Source organism: Sebastes umbrosus, chromosome 21 (assembly GCF_015220745.1).
Source record: "Sebastes umbrosus isolate fSebUmb1 chromosome 21, fSebUmb1.pri, whole genome shotgun sequence".
Classification (NCBI taxonomy): Eukaryota; Metazoa; Chordata; class Actinopteri; order Perciformes; family Sebastidae; genus Sebastes; species Sebastes umbrosus.
In genome coordinates, this window is record NC_051289.1 from 3,143,641 (window position 1) to 3,162,250 (window position 18,610).

The window sequence follows — 18,610 nt, forward strand, 5'->3', positions numbered from 1 at the left end:
GTGTGTATTTCTCCGTGGATTGAACGTTTCGATACTTTCACAGTATTTAAATAGCACTTAAACCTGCTTTGTAATATAAAAGACATGAACATCTCACTTTTTACAATATGGGGCCTTTAACCTAACCTTACCCATACATACTGCAATTACCACGCATGGATATTGTCCTAATAATTAATGATTAATCAACATTCTGCACACAGTTTGTGAAGGTTTGTATAGTTGCTGCTTTACACCAGTTGCTATGTACAGTAGGAAAACATCTGCACCTCTGTGTTTTTCAAAGTCCTCGTGAGCAGCAGCAGCAGTGATTTTCCATTGAAACAGATTAGAACCGGGTAGATATCTGTTCTATAACTGTATGAACAAACAAAAGAGTGCAACTTAAAAAAAAAAAAATCCAAGTGTTACAGCTAAAAAAACAATCCAAAGGAAAAGGTGTCACAGTACTACAGGCATTGTGTGACTGACAGGTGATGTGTGCAAAGTGCAGTGCAGAAACATCAGAGCAATGAGCACTCAGCACCGTAGATAAAAATAACAACAGAAGCTTGCAGACTACCACTCTTTCTTCCCACGTATAGTCTGGAATAATGACAGCAAACTATCCAGCACAGAAAAGTAAATAATATGACTGAGATGCATTTTAACGGTTCTAATCCCACAGTCCAAATTGGCACTTGTTGTGTTGATTGTTTTCATGGTTGATCACTCGCTGATAGAGGTTTTTATAAGCAGCTGTAGCATCAAAAAGCAAACAATGGCCTGCTGTTAATTCTGGTCAGTGATATTCTAGTGAAAGCTGATCCTCTACGTGAGACCAGTTCAGCAGAAAAAACACCCATTTCTCTCCCTCTTCATCCCAAACAGCTCATAAAGACTCCCCCTCGTTCTCACAGCTCAGCCCTTTTGGCCTCGGCCTCTCTCGTGCTTCATCTCCGAGCATCCCCTGTCCTGCCAATGTTGTTGTGACACTCGGCTTCCATTACACCCCCATCAGATCCTCTGTCCACCATCACACTGACGAAGAGGAGGAGGAGGAAATTACTGCTGCCCCTTCACCTCCGTCCTCTACCAGAACCAGTAACACAGATAGATGGAGGGATGGGTAGATAGATAGATAAAGAGATAGATAGATAGATAAAGAGATAGATAAAATGATAGATGGATGGATGGGTAGATAGATAGATAGATAAAGAGATAGATAGATGGATAAAATGATGGATAGATAGAATGATGGATATATATATACAGTATATATAGATAGATAGATAGATAGATAGATAGATAGATAGATAAATAGATCAAACAAAGGAACAATCAATAGAACAATAGAAGATAGATAGTTAGAACGATATATAGATAGAATGATAGAAGATGGGTGATGGATAGAATGATGGAACGATAGAACAAACAATAGAACGACAGAATGAACACAATTATAGAAGATAAATGGATGGATAGATAGAAAGAGAGGAGAAAGATGATAGATAGAACGGACAATAGAACGCTAAATATGTAAATAGATAGAATGACAGAACAATATAAGATGGATGGATGGATGGATGGATAGATTGATAGATGGATAGATGGATAGATAGATAGAACGATAGAAGATATATGGATAGATAGATAGAACGATAGAATGAACAGTAGAATTACAGAACGAACAAAAGAACGATAGAACGATAGAAGATAGAAGGACAGATAAAAAGGTAGAATGATATATAGATAGGACGATAGAAGATAGATGGATTGATAGACAGATATATAGAACAATATATAGATAGATAGAACAATAGAACAATAGAATGACAGAATGAATGATAGAACGATAGATAGGATGAACAACAGAACAGAATGAACGATAGATAGATAAAATGACAGAAGATAGATAGACAGAACAATATATAGATGTATAGAACAATAGAACGACAGAATGAATGATAGAATGATAGATAGATATAACGATAGGAGATAGATGGATAGATATAAAGATAGAATGATAGATTGAACGATAGATAGATGGATAGATAGATAGATAGAACAACAGAACGGACAATAGAACAATAGAAGATAGATGTCTAGATAGATAGAACAATATATAGACAGAATGATAGAAGATAGAAGATAGATGATGTATATAGAACAATAGAACGAACAATAGAACAACATAATGAACAATAGAATGATAGAATGATAGAATGATAGAAGATAGATAGAACAGCCAATAGAACAATAGAACGGACAATAGAATGATAGAATGAACAATAGAATCATAGAAGATAGATGGATAGATAGAATGGACAATAGAATAATAGATTGTTGAATAGATAGAATGAGAGATCAATAGAAGACAGATAGACAGACGGGTGGATGACATATAGCCTACGTATATCTAGTATTCCTGTCATCACTTTCTTCATTCAACCCAACGGCTGAATTATTGAAGTCAGGTTTCCTGAAGCAAACACATGATGTTAGTGCGTCCATGTGGATCTAATGCAACAATGTTATCTGAAGGGGTGTGTCTCTCTAAGGTACACACTGTGTGTGTTACTGGCAGCGCGCCACGGCTCCTCTCTTAACATTGTTTTAGTATTACATTCTAACATTTCTGATTTTACCAGACTCCACAGAGACCCGGTGGCTGGAAAACTTGGATTGCCTTCTATTTTTGGAGCTCAACAAAATGACCTCTAATTTCACTGTTTTATCAAAGTACCAGAATATACTGTGAGCGGGAGGAGTGAGTGAGGAGAGAGAGAGAGAGAAAAGAGATGGAGAGGGGAGGAGGAGGAGGAGGAGGAGGCAGGGAGAGAAAATTGAGATGAAAAAAAAAAAAAAGTATAGCTGAATTACTAACTGTACTACGCCACCGCCATACGTAATGCAACACCGATGGCTTCCGCAACAGATGTCAAATCACATTCCCGTGGCTGTGTGCACACGCACTTAAAACAAGCTTGTCAATTACAGCCGAGATGATTAAAGTATTTTTGCAATCCGCAGAACTGAGTGGTGGACCACAGAGAGGCGTCGGTGAAAACGTCTCCATATGGAGGCCATGTGCACGTGGGTTATATACGCTCCGAATCATGACAAACAATTGCATTAAAAAGAGTCATTGTTTTATACTTTTAATTAAAGCTGCGGTGGGTAGAAACGGAGCAAATATGATTAAAAAAAGTTATAAAACGGTCAATAAATCCTGACAATAGTGCATGAGACAGGTAATCTGAAAAAAATTATGTGCCTCTGTATCTGCGAGATTTCAAAGACCGGAGGAAAACAACCAATCAGAGCTGATCTGGAGTCTGCCGTCCAGCTGCTGTCTCTGAGCAGCTGTCAATCACTCGTGAACTCCGACCAAACTGTCAAACTAGGCAGTGCTGATCAAATATGAATCAATATTCTGCTACTGTAATGCCTATTTCTCTCCTCAAATCTTTTCAGAATCATCTTGTAGTGTACTGTTTAGCTGTAAAATGAGAAAGTTTGTGACCCGGCAGCCATGGTGAGATCAAGTTGAGGAAATTTCAAGCCCCGCCCACCAGCCAGAGCACAGCCAATAGGAATGCTCTCTCTCTGAAATGACCTGTGATTGGTCAAAATCTTCCGTCACGGGCTAGATTTTTTAAAGCCTGAAAACAGAGCCATGAGGAGGTGCAGAAGTCTAGTTGTATTACAATATGCTGAAAGGTTATTATGGAATTTTTGCCCAATGATGCCAAACACCTTCTGCCTACTGCAGCTTTAAAGTGTCAGTAGGCAGTATATTTTTGGCATCATTGGGAAAAAATTCCATAATAACCTTTCAGCATATTGTAATTCAAGTGTTCTGAGAGAAAACTAGACTTCTGCACCTCCTCATGGCTCTGTTTTCAGGCTTTAAGAAATCTAGCCCGTGATGGCAGACGTTTACCAATCACAGGTCATTTCACTGAGAGAGCGTTCCTATTGGCTGTGCTCCGGTTATGTGACCGGTAGTTTGGCTTTCTCATTTTACAGCTAAAATGTGCACTACAAGATGATTCTGAAAACATTTGAGGAGAGTAATAGGCATTAACGTAACATAATATTGATTCATATTTGATCAGCGCTGCCTAGTTTGACCGTTTGGTTGGAGTTCGCGAGTGATTGACAGCCGGCTCTCATAGACGGCAGCTGGACAGCGGACCTCAGATCAGCTCTTACTGCTTGTTTTCCTCCGGTCTGTGAAATCTTGCAGATGCCGTTAGGAGCACCGGAGGACACAGAGACACATGATCTTTTTCAGGTTACCTGTTTCATGTACTACTGTCAGGATATAGCGACCCTTTTATAAAAATAACTTTTTCTTAATCATATTTTCTCCAATCTCGCTTACTTCAGCTTTAAGCTCCAGATTGTTTAGTATGAACACAGTGCCCCCCCAACACACACACAAGATGGATTTTCAATATACAAGACTTTGTAGAAAATCTAGATAATGCCTTGCAACTGAATGGCAGATGAGTCGTTATTAGACAATATTGGAGCAGTCCCTCTCCTGCAGCTGCAGTACAAGGCCCTTGTCATTGTCCAGGAGTCAGGTGCAAGCAAAAAGAAAAATAGTGAAATTAAACATAAATCAAATTCCGTTCACCGCGGCCTGGAGAGCTCAGCTGCTCTGCAGGAAGTTTTAGAAATATTTCTTTCATTCTTCACCGGGGGTGCCCATAATTCAGCACGCTCCTCCTCGAGTGTCTTCATGGTAGGAATCCACAAACACAGCTCGCTCCTTTATGATTTTCTGAAGAGGAGGTTGCAAAAGAAGCGAGCCATGTGGAGGAGGGAGAGGTGTTGTTCAGTTTATCGGAATACCAAAGACTGACGTTTCTATCTTTCGACTATACTTTCCAAAGTATTTGGTGTATTCCCAGTTTCCTGCAACACTCGTGCCGCTGTGTACCATGCAGATATGAAAGACCAAACACCCCCCCAACACACACAAAACTCTCCTCGCCCGCTACTTCTTCTCTGTCTGCAGAACTTGCTGTTAATTATATGCTGTGGGTGGTGAGATGATGTTTATGTAATTATTCTTTTTTGTATTCAGAAATCAAATTCGAATGGGGGTTTGGAGAAGTTCATCAAAAAGACTTATTCAAACAGTCACATTTGTTTTGAAAAGAGCAGTAAAGGCCTGGTGGGTCTGCTCCCGGCTGGCTGCCTTTATGGGGATGTTTTTTTGGCTGTGTGTATAGTCTTAGGGAATATTGTCTGTGTTATTTTTTAAATGGAGGGCTCAGCTGTTTTTGAAAGTTATAAAGGAATGATAATTAAGCAGCAGAGTGGCTGGGGAATCTATCTGGGAATCTATTGTCAGCAAATGCTTTTTTTTTGCAGCAACAAACTGTGTCCATACTGCAGCATTATGTTGGAACACATTTTTTGATCTATCTGATGCAGGAAGGCGCTATGACAAACTATGTCACTTTTAGCCTTCCGAATGAATCGTTCCTCGTGATGGAAAAATGGTTCAAAAACACGCCCCGAAATCCCACCTAGCGGGTCATCTGTCCCCACGTTATCTAATGTGATCTAATCTCCAGGTTTCTCTCCTCTGGCAGGGGACACATGGGCAGACGGCTAAACATGTCAGGGATATTGGATGTGTTATGGCGGTATTTGCTAGAGGTGTCTTCCTCAACTTTGCCTCGGACTCTGATGAGCTGAGGGACCGCTATTCCCCAGGTGATTCCGCCCGAGATTAACTGGGCTGATTCCCACCGTGTCGTTTCCTTGTGTGTGTGTTTAGCACCAGAACCAGTAATCTCGCACAAGAATTGGTGAGGTTTACTTGTTTTGTTGGGATTTTTTTTTTTGCTTTATTACTAAAAAATGGTTCTACATTATTTTTCTGTCCTGATACAATCTTGAGATTCTCAGTTTTTTTTTTCAATGACAAATTTTTGAGGAGAAGTTGAGAGGTTTCACTGGCAATTGTACTAAAATAAGAATGCAAAAATATTATATTCTATCGGGAGAATAGAGATGCTACCTTGAACCTCTAGTCTCAATTAGTTGTTGAATAGCGTTGCCACTTTCATGTTTTTTTGTTGAGGGTACGAGCGGTTCATTTCACACTTCCATTTTTGGAAAGAGCATCCTCACACTGTAGGCGGCTGAAATTAATCCAAAGTGAATCTGATTTATACTGGCCTTTCTTTTTTTTTATAAATTTGTGGGAGGCTAAAAGCAGGCCAACAAGCCATCAACTGAAGTATCATTTTAACTAATTTGTGATTTTTTTTTTTTTAAATAAAAAACGCATATTGAGGGAGAAGTCATGGAGGACACTTTGACATTTCAATTAAAAAAAAAAATCCAGAAATTGAGATAAGAAGGAAATTGACTTGAGCTTGGCCTTTGCAATATAAACACAACAAAGGCTGAGTCGTGGGGCAACTACAAAGACTGGCAAACTGTAGCATAAACAGAAGATAATTAATTTTCCTTGCTTGTGTGATTAATTATTCAAAGAAACCTGCAGGCCAAATAACACGATGACATGATGATACATGATGTTTCTATATCAGAAACACGATATTGCACATTAAAATACCCTCCAATCCTTTTCTAAGAATCATTCATATTGTGCATGATTTTTTATTTTGGCTGCTTTTCCGTTCACACTACCCAATTACAAGCAAACAGAGCTTCTAAACAAAAGCAGCTTGTTAGCCGGACAGCGTTTTGGTAACCTGTCATCCTGCCAGGTGTTGATTGGAACGGATCCGATTCTAGTCCTCTTAACTTCAGCTAAGCTTGATGGACCTGTCTGAGCTCTTTGCTGTAATTTACCTCCTCTGAGAGGAAACGCTTCGGAGTTTGAATACATGCTTGCTGTGATTGCTTCACTGCGATTCAACCATAAAGATAAAATCCCCCCCCCCCCCTCTGCAGCCTCGGAGCGATAGACTTTCCCCCTCTGAGCCTCTGATGGATGGCTGGCGTTATTTTTATCACTGTAACATAATCAGCCCGCGTGGCCTCTGTCTGCGTGCTGTGTACGCTCTGTTAACGTAACTAAAAATACAACCATGTAATATTTCATAGTGTACACTTGCAATCTATCAGGTGAAATTGGAGGTGAAAGATCATTTACTGTATTAAATATGCATGACTTATTGGGGATCGACCGCACACACGCATCAATCACGTCTCATGCAAGCAGGAGAGTTATGGAGCATTCAGCCTGTTACCTCACAATCACTCTGAGTAATTTATTCTAATATTAGAGTATTAATAATGAACAACATGATAACATCATATTCCTTTAATGTCCTCACTAAGTAAAAAGCAATGGAAAAAAAAATCTCTTTGCATTTTTTATGTCCTTGAGACAATAATAACAAGAATCAATGTTATTTCTTTCTTTAAATAGACCACACAGCTTTTTTTTATGAAGGCCTTTATGAACACGGTACCAGTGCTAGTATTATTTCCATGTATTTATTGTAGATATTAATCATATTTACAGTCGACTACAGTCGGAGAAAACATCTCAGAAATAGGGAAAAATCATATATATATGATATATTTTTTCATCAAATATATAATGGAATAACATTAAATAAACGATTTAACAAATGTTATTAATAACAGCGAATGTTCATAATTGTTTTCATTTCATAAAATTTTTTAAAATTAGTATCTTAGCATCACTACTTTTACCACTAAATGACAATTTAACCGTTTGGTAGAGCATGTTTTTAGACAGTAAAAAATCATACATATGACACTATTTCAGCATATATATATATATATATATATATACACATAGTGGTAGGTAAGGCTGGGCGATTGGATGAATACATTGGCTATTGGGGCGATTGGCTGAGTACATCGCTGTTTTTTTTGGGGTGATTTTTTTGGGCGACGTTTGTCCTTTTATTTTGTTAATTTAATGGTCTGCCTCTAAAGACCGAGAGCTGCCTGCAAAAACAAATCAGCATATTTTCACATCTAACTGCGAAATAATGTTTTATTGTGATTTACGATGCTCCGCCGCTAGAACAGCTGATTTAGAAAGTTAAATTAATTGAACCGTATGATACTTTTTTTGTATTGAGTTACATTATTCTGTTAAGTAAGCCCTCTGAAACTATGATATGTTGAAGAAATATGCTTACCTTTGAAAACTAGATCTAAAAGAGTCCTTCATGTCTGGAGTGCCTTTTTTTTTGTGGCTAACTTCCTGTAAGAAGGCAGACTGAAAAGGCATGCTATTAAAAGACACAGCGACATCTAGTGGATTCCTTTAGCATAACATACCTAAACCGAGTGGTAGGGATGGCTCAATCAGGTTGAGTTAAGTTCAACACAATTTTCACTAAGATATAGTGACTCAAAATGTGCTCTACCAAACAATCGGGTAGAAAATTAAAGGGATATTGTGTTTGGAAACTTTTCTTCAATTTTATCTAGTTGACTTTATTGTTTCTGAAAGTGAAAAACAGTTTTTGTTCTTTTTTGATAAGCCACTCATGATGCATGAAAATACATGTGGGTCATAACACCCAAAATTAGGCTAATTTAAGATTCTTTCCCCAGCCTCTAAAGCTTAGAAGGTATAACTAGAGGGCTCTAACAAATAAATTATGAAATGCCTTGCAGTTTCTTTCTGATAGAGATAAAGCAGATACAATATTAAATCCTTCCCAAATTAGTGGCGGATGTATAATTCAGTAGGTGATGAACATCAGCTGGGCGGAAAGCAGGCACTAATGAGATGTGGGCAAACTGCATCTGAGGTAACTGCCCTCCTCTGTGTCTCTTTGTCCTTCTTTCTGTCTCGCTCTGTCTTTTTCCTCTCCCTTTTAATGTCTGCCTCTCTCTCTCGTTTTTTTTTGGCTGAATCAACCACCCCACAACACCCATAAACACAAATTTGCTGTAGGCCTCGCGCGCAGCACAGAATGGGATGCTGAACACATGGCATAGCACAACAAAGACAGACAGTTTCATCAGAAACGGAGCCAAGCTTAGTGCGGCAGACATTCTTTTTTATGAACCCTTGTGTTCTTTCCCATTTCCCAAGTTGTTGTGATATTACCAGATTAACCATCTGAAAGGGACACTCCGAATCATCATGCAAACATTGAGGTTTTTTTTGTACAGCACATATAACTGGATACTTTTCTGCGAGGATTTCTTTTCTTTCTGTCTTGAATAGTATCTGTGTCCTGATGGATTCCGGGTGTTGCGAGAGGCTCCATTACATATGCAGTGGACTCCTTTAGTTTTGCACTTTGTAATGGAACACTGGTTTGCTGAATTTATCATCTAGCCCTACAATACATGCAACCTTTCTCCGAGTAACATTTTGAGATTCATTTACTACGAGATTATCCTCAGAAAAACGATGAACATGAATGTGTGCTAGGTTTTGGTTCAACGCATAGGACAAGGCATTTCTCTGTTCTTTGCTTTCTACACCGTCCGATGGGTTTGGTGGATGTGAGCTTCACACTGCCAACACCTTGGCTGACTGGTTTCTATATGTCCTGATGGATTTCGGGAGGCTCCATTACATATGCGTTGAGCTGCAGCTGTAAAGTTTTCAACTGCTTTAGGTTTTGCTCTTTGTACTGTTACATTGGTTTGCTGAGTAACAAGTACACTGCATGGCCAAAAGTATGTAGACACTCAAACATTGCATCCTTATGTGAAAGCTGACAGCCCAGTTGCCAGGTTTGAGCGACCATTATTAGAAGTTACGTGGTGTAATAATGAGTATAACAAGTGACAAAGTCCACCAACCGTGGATGTGACGAGTGATGGATGGGTCAAAACAAACACAGGACTTCCACCCAGGAGACCGGTGTTCCAACACATCCTCACTCCCAACTCGTCAAATACCGCTGCTTGGTCAGCGCCCCTCATCGTCGGATACCGACTCACTAGGTAATGAACTTACGTTTTCACAGGAAGTTTAGGCAACACAACCACTTTGTAAGGGTTAGGAAATGGTCATGGTTGACGTTAAATTTACCGACTGACGACTCACGTGACTAACGACACTAATGAGTCAAGTGACTAACGACTGACGTGACAAACTAAGTCTACATTTACCTTTAGTTTCACATGGGACACGAACAGCCGTCTCCTGGTTTTCGTGTCACGTGTAAAAATAAAAAGTAATATTGACTTTACACTTTTAAGTAACATTGTTATGCTTGTTACGTAACATAAAGAAAGACAATTTGATAAGGGTGGTTGATATTTATTTACGCTAGTTATGTTATGTTACATTTCTTATGTTGACATGTCACATTACGTTGTTACGTTACGTCGTTTCGTTGTTACGTTGTTACATTACATTGTTATGTTACATTGTTACATTGTTACGTTGTGTTGTTACGTTGCATCGTTACATTGCATTGTTACGTTGCGTTGTTACATTACGTTGTTACATTAGTTGCTACGTGGCATTGTTACTTTACATAGTTACGTTGTTATGTTACGTTGTTATGTTACGTTGTTATTATTTTAACACAAAACAATAGTCTTTTTCTAAACTTAACCTAGTTTTGTATCCTAAACCTAACCAATCGTTTCACAACGTTAGCCATGTGGCATTGTCCATTTCTGCAAGCGTTATACGAGGCTGATATGAAACGCATTGACATTGATGTTGACATTCAATGTACGATGCAGACATTTTTTTCTGGCGACTGGGTTGCAGCTGGACATGTCTTTCCAAAACCATGAGCATCAATCCTCTGCTATAACAGTCTCCACTTCTTTGGTTTCAGGCAGATTTTGGAAGCTGGCTGCGGCGGTTTTCCTCCCTAAAATATCAAAAATATCACACATTATTTATTGTGATGTATGTTTGGTATCGATTGTGACTAATTTGACCTTGTGTTATATTTAGGACATCTGTCATCCCTGGCCCTTTGCCTAGAGTTGTTGTTTTTTTTGCTCCAAACTGACAGCGATGCCTGTGAGCAGTAAACCCAACCAACATCTCTACAATAACTTTCACTGTCACTACATCCATATTTTTCTTCAATCAATGATCAACACATTTTCATTCTTATATAATTTTCGAACAATCTCTGGTACTAGAATATCCTACGTGATTATTACAGTTCTATCATATCTTATAATATATGTTATTTCAGCTCATTGACATTGAGTATCCGCTGCTTCTTCACTGTTTTCCAGAGCTGATACATAAAGGCTTTCTCAACATAATGGTGATTTAATCATTCTACTAAAATAGTTTTACATTGTTATCTCACTATACAAAGGCTGTTGGGTAATTGTGTGTGTATTGTGTAGGTCAGAGCATTCGTTTTTTTCCTTGGTTACTGTTCTGCTAGTCGACATCCACATTAGTGTCCTTATACACTAAGAATAGGCTAAGTGAGTTATATTTTACAGTTATATATCATGTTTATATAACTATACAAGCCTTCGCCACCATAGTCTTCAAGGATAAATGCAGTTTATTGCAACTTGGGTGGTATTTTGTAGTTTTGGCCATCATTTCTATCAATTATGATAACATTACTCACAAGGCACCATCAAACATGAGCAATCAGACAGGTTGTAAAAACAGTTTAGTCAGAATATCTAAATAACTTTTTTGGTGCACCCAAAATATTGCCATAAACTTTGAATGCCTAAAAAATAGGGTGTATTTGCACAGCTACGACAAGTATAGGTCAAATTTGAATGATGATATTGGTCTGTAAGTTATAATGGATGGTTACAGAGTAATAATATGAGTTGGGTAATATATACACACTCACCGGCCACTTTATTAGGTACACCTTGCTAGTACCGGGTGGTCTTCTGCTGCTGTAGCCCATCTGCTTCAAGGTTGGACGTGTTGTGCGTTCAGAGATGGTATTCTGCATACCTTGGTTGTAACGAGTGGTTATTTGAGTTACTGTTGCCTTTCTATCATCTCGAACCACTCTGCCCATTCTCCTCTGACCTCTGACATCAACAAGGCATTTCCGTCCACACAACTGCCGCTCACTGGATATTTTCTCTTTTTCGGACCATTCTCTGTAAACCCTAGAGATGGTTGTGCGTGAAAATCCCAGTAGATCAGCAGTTTTTGAAATACTCAGACCAGCCCGTCTGGCACCAACAACCATGCCACGTTCAAACTCACTTAAATCCCCTTTCTTCCCCATTCTAATGCTCGGTTTGAACTTCAGCAAGTCGTCTTCACCACGTCTAGATGCCTAAATGCATTGAGTTGCTGCCATGTGATCGGCTGATTAGCTATTTGTGTTAACAAGCAATTGAACAGGTGTGCCTAATAAAGTGGCCGGTGAGTGTATGTTGCCATGTTGTCAGATCCTAGCAATTACCATGGTGTAATAAATCAGAATTTACTTTTAAAGGTGCAGTGTGTAGGATTTGGCGGCATCTAGGGGTGAGGTCGCAGATTGCAACCAACAGAAAGCGTGTAGGAGAACTACAGCGACCCGATGCGAAAACGTGAATGCCCCTATCGGCCAGTTCTGTGAAGATGACCTGCTCTGTATGTAGATATAAACGGCTTATTCTAAGGTAAAGAGACACAACAATTCTTATTTTCAGCTGATTGTACACTAAAGAAAACATACATATTAATATTATATTCCCACCAAATGTTGGCATAGTGTTCCTTTAATAAACAGTACGATGTTATGTTACTGAAAAAAAACACTTGGAAATGGTGTGTTTTAAACATCAGAGAAGGGATTATTGTATAAATTAATTATCTAATATGGGATTAAAGTGTTCACTTTGGTACATAAGTGCAAAAAACTCCATTGACTGGAGAGGAAAACAAATCCCTCATTTCCACATTAGTCACTACAGCACCATTGACCTTCATCTTAAACACACAAAAACACGTATTATATGCGAGACATCTCAAGCCTTCATTATTAATCATGTTTGCTAGTGCGTACAGATTGTGTGCTTGTTTAAATAAAAGGGAACAGGGAGGCTTTTAAAGCTGTTATCAACTGCTCATCTGCCTTAGCTCTTGCCAGGCAGAGTTGTGCTCACGATACAAAATCGCCTCAGCATGGAAAAAAAGGAGGAAACAGACATTTTGCTGGTTTGTTGACGTCCGCTGAGTGAGAAAAGTTCAGCCGCGGCCAACTCCTCTCGGCCAGCAGGCTTGTTGACTGTCCGCGTGTCAGCCAGGGGTCCCCGGTCTCTCGGCTCTATAGGACATGTTGACTTGTTGTTCACAGCACTCTCAGTGCAGAGTCACAGCGACTGTGCTGAAGAAGTGCCACTTCATCAATTTAATTAAAACTACTATCAGCATTAAGCATTGCATCAGTCAGTAACTGGAACAATGTGACACAGCTTTAAATATTGTTTCAGCACTTTATACTTTCACAGATGTGTTCCTTCTCTCTCACTGCATGCTGATTTTATACTTCAAGTGCTTGGTTGAATCATTTCTAAGAAGCATACAATCTGTAAAAAATAGCCCCTGAAAACACCTGTAGGAAGGCCCACCCGTAGAGGCTGCCCGATGCACCGCCGGGGAAACATATTAACAATTAAGTTTAGCAACTGTTGCAGAAATTACCACCTGAGGGGAACACGTGGGTCTGCACAGCCGAGGCAGCTGCGGCGCTCATGACGTACTCAAGTACTGTACTTAGATTAATATTTAAGTACCTCTACTTTGCTCAAGTATTTCCATATTCAGCAACTTTATAGGATCTCAGTGCTGCAGTTACTCTGCAGTTTGATGCAACTAGCCACAAGTTTTACTTCACTTTGTGCATCTTGCTGTTGTTGCTTATATAGAAGAAAAATATGTGCATTGCAAGCCTGGATATTTAACTAATGCTAAAATAGATAGCATTTGTAATCTGTACATTTTTTATTAGTTTTTAAGTGCAGTTAAGACACATCCCAACCAGAGCACATTCTTATGTTTTATTCACAATTTTATATAAAGAAGGTATTTGGGTTCTCCCTCTAATTCAGTCCAAATATGAACTTCATAGAGAACAGAACAGAATTACTGAATTAGCGTTTAAATACTGTCTGGTAAACCAAACAACTAATCGATTAGTTGTTTGGTCTATAAAATGTCAAAAAATTGTGAAAAATGTCGATCAGTGTCTCCCAAAGCCCAAGATGACGTCCTCAAATGTCTTGTTTTGTCCACGACTCAAAGATATTCAGTTTACTGTCATGGAGGAGTAAAGAAACCAGAACATATTCACATTTCAGAAGCTGGAATCAGAGGATTTGCCTTTTTTTTCCCCTTAAAAAATTACTTAAACCGATTAATCAATTATCAAAAATAGTTTGCGATTGATTTAATAGTTGAAAACGAATCAAATAAACAATTCATTATTGCAGCTCTACTTGAGGAACAGTATGATGCAGCAGAAATGCATAACCATTAATCTCATTTCTCCACTGAGACTGTCTGTCAACACAAACACATTGTAGCAAATAGTGAAGTAATGAATTAACGTCAAAAAGTGCATCGTCAGATGCGAGCGGATGCATTTACTCCATCACCACACAGCCTTCATATTTGTCTCTAATGGATATGCAGTATTGCATAGAATTTCCTCTTATAGCCAACTGACACTGCCGTCAGTGACCTTTAGATGTAAACACATGGCCATTTGACAGCATTCAACAGCTTTAACCGCAAGAAAAAAAAGAACATGAACATATGTTGCATTTACTGCCTTTAAGAATTGCTTCTATGACATACAGTAAGTGCAGTGGTGGGAAGTAACAAAGTAGTTTACATCAGTAAAGTTTTGGAGGGACTTTAGGTCAGCATTTCCATCTTATGCTACTTTCTACTTCCACTCTTTTTTTAGCTATAGTATCATTTTGCAATAAACACATTTGATAAGCTAATAAAATACAATACATTGTTAAAGATTAAACCAGCGGTTCCCAATGTTTTTGACTTCTTTTGGGCCACGTGTCTATGAGTTGCTAGCAGTTCAACCAGTTCAAAACGTCTCAGATGGTTTCATTTAAATATCTGTTTTAGGTACAAAAAGGTGAAATCGTCCAATATCTCACAAAAAGGGCACAAATTGGAGAACAATGAATGCAAATGAGTGCAGTATAACTAAGTTCTCTCTTCTTTCTCACCCCATTAATCATCTCACAACCTTTCAGATTTATCTTGGGACTCTTTGAGGAAGGCCTGACCTCCTCAGTTGGGACCCACTGGACTTAAGTACTGAACTGTAAAAGTAGTTATGTCACCAGATGCAATAGTAAAAGGCTACTAAAACATTGATGCCTCACAGAGTCGGCCCTGACCAATTTGATGCCCCATAGGCAAGAATCTAGCTGGTGTTCTTTGCAGCCAATTCCAACCAATCACTGTGTTCATACACTCACTCACAGAAACTGCTTAGCTTTATGTCTTTGAGATTAAGCTGCAGATCACACATACACAGGAATAGTCTTTCCAACTTTCCCGAATGAATTTAAGGTGGAAGCAAAGACTGTATAAGTGGACGTCGTCACCATGACGTCACCCGTTGGTTTGTGGACTACCGTTTTGAAGCCTCGAGTTCGGCATTTTGGATGTCGCCATCTTGGTTTTTTTTGCAACCACAAGTGACACGAGAGGGTGAAGCTGAGTACAATCAAGGTAGCCCCACCCTAAAGCATCCCCTGCTTTATGGTCTATTTGACTCTAAATGGGACCATAATTTACTAAATAAACATCATGCTGTATTGAAGAAGACTTGAAACTAGCGATTGAGACCATAAACTCATGTTTACAATGTTTACTGAGGTAATACATCAAGTGAGAAGTAGGCTCATTTTCTCATAGACTTCTATACAATCAGACTTCTTTTTGCAACCAGAGGAGTCGCCCCCTGCTGGCTGTTAGAAATAATGCAAGTTAAAGGCACTTCAGCATTGGCTTCACTTTTCAGACCCGGAAGGTAACAGGTAACCCGGGCCTATGGAATAGGCTACATAGTCATGCTGTTGTGGGCTTTTTTGTAATATTTTGAAATAATAATATTAAAATAGTATTAGTAGGGAATAGTAAAAAATAATACATTTTAGAATTTTTTGTTCTTCCCTCATTTGGGACGCCCTTATGGATGGATGACGCCCCTAGAAATCACCTATACCGCCTGGGCCTAGGACAAGTTCAGACACCTCACTATTTATATTCCAATATAATACATAACACTGATGAATAGCACTGAAAAGCATTTTTCTACAGGAGTACGTTTACTTTTTACACTTAAAGTAAATTTTTGCTGCACAATTTTGAATGCAGGACTTTTACTTTTTGCATTGTTGAGTAAGAATTGCCTGCATTAAAGCAAGAGTTTCTTATTAAAATATTAAATAAAACAAATGCAGTATAAAAAGTGATCAATAATGTCTTTAGAGTCTACATCTTAGACGCGATGGTTATTGTATCAACAGCATCTCGAAACAGACACAGTCCAACAAGAAAATTTGACATCACTACATGTTGATACTTCCTATCTGTCAAACTTGAAGAATTTAAGAGATTAAATTTGCTTTTGTAAACACAGTAGTGTCAATGTTGAATTTGCACTTCAGCTACAACTGTGCAATACCAAAAAAAGCCTGTTCAATCATTGTCAGATGCTTTGTGATTTTTACTCTTGCAAATAGGAAGTTTCAAATAGTTTCAGTCCTCAGTGGCTGTTTTGATACTCATAAAGGATGACGACATACAAATTGATACTCCCTATTGTTCATCTTTTAAAACTCCAAACTGTCCTCAAGCTGAAAGGTCACAGGTTTTCATCATTCCTACATACAATATGCTCGCCAAAAAGCCATGTATCAAAGTGTCCTTGAACAAGAACCCCTGCCTGTTCACTCGCTGCAAACCTCTCTGAATATGAACGTCAGCTAAATGTTTTAAAATGCAAATGCATACCATTTTTCATTCAAATCAGATTCAGCAAAAATGATGAAATTGTACCTTCCATTTGCAGTATTTTTAGAGCTTATTATTTGTGTTTAGGACCTCAACAACTGAAACCTTTTCTTTTCTGCTCAAACACATTGGAATTCACATGATGAAAAGTGTTTTGTTAATTGGTGAGATCTTAATTATTTATCCCAATAGAGTCTATTTTATTTTTTTTCCCCACACAGATGTTTTACAACTAGAACATTCGGTAAGACATCTAATTGCTCGGTGTTTTGCTTTGAAATGAGTCAGATATATCACAAATTTAGAGTGCCTAGTTGAGTGGTTCAGCTTATCAGAGGACTGCCTGCTTGGTTTATTGCAATGCATTCCCTCACCATCCATCACCTTTTAGCACCACTGATTATCCTGGCAAAAGATAATTACACGGAACAGCGCTGCACTGCAGAGAGGAGCACTAACAGTTATCTGACCACCTGAACAACAATGCTGGGAGGAGAGAGTGAAACGAGACTTTGTGCAGGTCTGACCTCAACATTACCAAAGGGCGCACATTCACGTGTACGTGTGTGACTACGTGCTGCGGAGATCATACAAATCCAGTATCTTAGTTCATGTTCAGGTGAGAATATCTATCTAATATCAGGTGAGAAGAAGTCTGAACAGTAGGAAACAAATTCACGAAGTCTCTTCATTAGATGTAAAAAAATGTCCTGCATCGTTGTTGTTTTTTTGGACACTTGGGGGCAGAAGAACTCTAACATATTAATGCTTTAAAAAGTTGTGAAACATATAAGCAAATGATTGCCTGTTTAGACATCCTGCACACACATTTCATTTATTAAATTAATTTGGAGTTATGTTTCTGTTCGCTTAATTAGTCAGTCAATATTCACTCTAACTTTATCTCTATTTTGGTCTCCACCAACTCCCAAAAAAAATATATCTGGCTCGCTAGCTGCTAGATATTCAAATTTTCTTAACTAAGTAGTTGTTAAAGCAATAGTGGCTTTCTTGTTGAGAATTATACGAGAAGATCGATATCAACCTCAGCTGGAGCCAGGAGACGGTTATCGTCTTTAGTTTCTATACGGTGAGTATTCCCCGATGAAACTGAATATTTGAGCTGTGTACAGTTACAAGAGGGATTTACATCAAATCATTCGCATTTGATTGGACCGCTAAAAAGCAAATTGAGTGATGGATGGATGTTATGATATTATTGGTTGAAATTGGTCATATTTTATTTTAAGAAAAGATGATTGGATTTTAATATACAAATACAAAGAAATAGTTTTTTTTGTCTTTTATTTTGCATCTATTGATAAATAGATGCACAATATGACCAGGGATGTGATCTAAAATCATCATCATCTCTACTCTAATGGGCACACATGATGGTGGTATTGATTAGTCTCACTTAACTTTCTGCAAGAAAGTAAGTACATTTCCAAAAATGTTGAACTTTAACTTTGTCTGCTGTTTAGTGCCGGGTACTGCAGGTAGCGTGCATTAGGTTTTCAGAACTTTTTTTTTTGGTGAAAACAGCTGCCTGCTGTGGCTGGAATTAGAGGACCAGAACCAAAAGAGGCCAACAGAACAGCTGTTAAACCTCTGCAGCTTCTTCATGCAAGCAACCCTCTCCACTTTACATATAGTCGTTTGATCTCTAAAGTT

At 38.5% G+C, this 18,610-nt stretch overlaps 1 protein-coding gene and 1 long non-coding RNA gene across 3 annotated transcripts in view; one reads left to right on the plus strand and one right to left on the minus strand.

The window, feature by feature from the left end:
* The window catches only part of LOC119480638 (cadherin-6-like), a 205,916-nt gene that overhangs the window by 90,014 nt on the left and 97,292 nt on the right, over window positions 1-18,610 (minus strand). The window lies entirely within an intron of this gene.
* On the plus strand, window positions 2,253-15,630 carry LOC119480639. Of its 2 annotated transcripts, XR_005204976.1 has the most exons (4): window positions 2,253-2,540; window positions 5,595-5,718; window positions 12,396-12,564; window positions 15,166-15,630. It is a non-coding gene; the product is annotated as an uncharacterized LOC119480639 (long non-coding RNA). The 2 variants fall into 2 exon arrangements; XR_005204975.1 differs by lacking the exon at window positions 15,166-15,630 and having other exon boundaries at window positions 12,396-13,383.